Here is a 3,817-nt window from a genome sequence, read left to right as displayed (position 1 = left end):
AGACTCCTTTGACTAATTTTTAAAGCAAAGAACCACAAATTCCCCAACATTTAAAAAATGCCCTTTAAAAGAACTGCATCTAGCCCTGCCCATCACTCCTACTAGATGAATCCAGGACTCGAATGGGATTAGGTTGATGAACTCTGAAATCAGATTGAATAGGTGGTCATTTTCAGTTCTGATTGGGGAGACTTGGACAAAAAAGCTAAGACAGAGCTACAAATCTGCATTGTGGATGAGGTCAGGAAAAGGGACTTTTTGAAGGAGTGCTAGGCCATCAGCCCATCACTAGAAGGTAGGTTACAACACTGGTCATTCTATTTAGGGGGAAGATGGAAGATCTGGAAAAGAGCTGATCAGCTGAGAGGCTGCAGGGGCTGATTAGTCCTAAAATAAACTGGACTGAATAAAGAAAAAAACCTACACCCAAGAAAGTGGGGAGGATGTCTGCAGGTCTGGAACCATGAAGCCCAAGAAGAGAGGAATCTTTATCATCATCAGTGATATTTATTGTGCCCTCACTATAATAATAATGATGGCATTTGTTAAGCGCTCACCATGTGCCAAGCACTGTTCTAAGCACTGGGGGGGGGGGAATGCAAGGTGATCAGGTTGTCCCACGTGGGGCTCACAGTCTTAATCCCCATTTTTACAGATGAGGTAACTGAGGCACCGAGAAGTGAAGTGAATTGCCCAAAGTCACACATCTGACAAGGGGTGGAGCCGGGATTAGAACCCACGACCTCTGACTCCCAAGCCCATGCTCTTTCCACTGAGCCATGCTGCCTTTCCCTCACTATGTGCAGAACACTGTACTCAGAGATTGGGAGAGGACAATACAACAGAGTTGGCAGACATTTACCAGCTCACCACAAACTTACAGTCAAGAGGGAAAACAAGCCATGATTTCACCAGGACATGAACCCAGAAATTTTGAATTAGAAGTTCAGTGATAGCACACTGGCCTGCTGCTTCTTATAGGAAGCAGCATGGCCTAATGGAAAGAGCACAGACCTGGGAGTCAGAAGATCTGCGTTCTAATTCCAGATCTGCCATTTATCTGCAGTGTGACCTTGGGCAAGTCACTTAAGTTTTCTGTGCCTTAGTTTTCCCATCTGTAAAATATGATTAAATCCTACTCCTAGTCTAAGGAGACTGTGAGCCGCATGTGGGACAGGGACTGCTCCCAACCTGAATATCTAGTATCTACCCCAGCACTTAGTACAGTGCTTGGCACATAATGAGTGCATAGCAAATACCATTATTGTTAATTATTATTATCAGGAGAAATATACAGGAGACAGAGCAGAGGGGATTCACATAGGCATTTATTTTTGATAGGCAAAGTTTTATTTTGTGAAGAAGAAAATTTTGTCATTTGGACTGTAAGCTCGTTATGGGCAGGTAACATGTCTGTTATTTTGTTGTACTGTACTCTCCCAAGCACTTAATACACTGCTCTGCACATAATAAACACTCAACAAGTACAACTGATTGACTAATAATATTTGGGACAGAGCAGACTGTTAACTCAATGAAGGATTCTGCACCTGAATGAGGATCCATTCAATATTGATCTTCAGGCTCATGGAAACACAAATTGCCCAGGTTTATCTCATTCTGGACAGCTGACAAAATATCCTGAGTAAAGTTGGATAATGTGCTTCCCTTGCCCTCCTCCTCCCAATGTGGCCAGCCCCCATTTTCTCAATATTATTATTATTGTTTTTGTTTAACACTTACCATGAACTGTTCTAAGCTGTGCGATAGATACAAGTTTATCAGGTTGGATACAGTCCCTGCCCCAAATGGGGCTCACAGTCTTAGTAGAAGGGAGAACATTTTACAGATGAATCCTCATTTTACTGATGAGGAAACTGAGGCACAGAGAAGTTATGTGACTTCCCAAGGTCACACAGCAGGCAAGTGTCATAGCCAGGTTCAGAACCCAGGTTGTCTCACTTATTCATTCATTCAATCATATTTATTGAGCGTTTAATGTGTGCAGAGCACTGTACTAAGCACTTGGAAAGTAGAATTTGACAACAGATAGAGACTATCCCTACCCAACAACAGGCCTACACTCTCAGGCCCATGCTCTTTTTGCGAGGCAAACACTGCTCCTGAGACCTCTCAGATCTCCAGAGTTCGAAATAAATTTTTAATAAGTAAGAATAATTGCTTGTTTCCCCCTTATGCCCCAGGTTCATTCATGCATTCAATCTTATTTATTGAGTGCTTACTTTGTGCAGAGCACTGCACTGAGTCCTTGGGAGAGTACAATACAACAATAAACAGACACATTCCCTTTTGTGTGTCAACTGACCTTGCTGTTTTATATAACCTCAAATTCTCTACAGTTCTATGAGTCTCCATATTTCCTCACTTCTGAATAGCTATTTTTGCACCATCTTCATTTTCTTTTCTTATTTTTACATCAAAGGAATATTGAAAGCCTAACCCAGAACCATATCTTTTTCAGAGTCATCATTAATTTCATGCATCGTCCCTTAGCAAGGTCACTTTTTCAAGATCTTTCAGTATGGTGACTGTTTATTTTCTTATGCTTTTTTTTTTAAGAATTAACTCAATCTTATCTTCATGCTGGAAACTTTAACTGATGGGGCACATTTTCATCTGGCTTCTTCCCCTCATCATCTTTTCATCTTTTTCCCCAGAGATCTCTGAGAATTCTGAACTCATCACATAGTTTCTTAGAATACCTGAAGTCCTATTTCATACATTCAATATTTTTTTTTCTTTTTTCTGGGGCTTCACACTTTTTTCAATTCAGTGTGAATTTCAAAATTCACCTAAATTATCTGCCTTAAAAGGAATTTGCCCTAGTAGAGCTGAAGTCTGGGAAACCAATTCCTGTTTGTAAAATGCAATCTTTTGCAGCACTCTCATTTCACATATCCTTAAAGTCACAAAGGGTTGAAATTTATGTAAACTCCCATACGGGCAAAAGTGATAGAACATCACAACATTTCACAGGAAGATGGGGGCAAAAGAAAAAGAATACATAACTGCCCTCAATCAGAATTATAAAAAGAAAATAATTTACCAATTATTTAATACTAGCTGAGACTACTGAAACATTGAGATTTTTGTCTTTTTTTCTTTTCTCAGTCTCTTTGCAATGTTTCTGACCCTTCTCCTCTTCTTCTTGCCATTTCTCCTGTCTTCCAGTCTCTCCCTTCCCTCTCTATAAACTGTCCCTGATCTTTGTCCCCAAGTTTATTGGCTCCCCTGCTGTGTTTGTACCTATCTTTTAGGATCTTGGAGTTTCACTTTCTCTAATTCTGTCAGTGTCACTTTATGTCAAATCCCTATTCTTCATGAGCACCTGTGGGCATCTGTATGTCCCCATGTATGTTCTTCTGAGTGTAATCATGTATGGGTTCCTGTCCACATATTTCCCTGTGTCTGTAGCTCTGTGTGTTTTTCTGCTACTGTTTTTTTTCCTGTGCCCAGGTGTCTATGAATATTTTTCAGTATGTGGCTCTGGATCCCAAGTGTGCTTGTTTCCTTATGTGAGTATTTATGTCCTTGTCAGGGCTTACTTTGTGCCAGGCACCTTTGGACAGTGCATAGGTACAATGCCTCGAAAGTGCATAATGACATATTTATCCGCCTGTAAGATAATATGGCTTCTAGGACTGTCAACTTGGTTCAGTAAATGAAGCACCTCATCTGTAAAATGGGGATGAAGACCGTGAGCCCTATGTGGGACAACCTGATTACCTTGAATCTACCCCAACGCTTAGAACAGTGCTTGGCACATAGTAAGCACTTAACAAATACCAACATCATC

This window comes from Ornithorhynchus anatinus, chromosome X1, assembly GCF_004115215.2.
Source record: "Ornithorhynchus anatinus isolate Pmale09 chromosome X1, mOrnAna1.pri.v4, whole genome shotgun sequence".
NCBI classification, from domain to species: Eukaryota; Metazoa; Chordata; class Mammalia; order Monotremata; family Ornithorhynchidae; genus Ornithorhynchus; species Ornithorhynchus anatinus.
Note: the sequence above shows the minus strand (reverse complement) of the source record.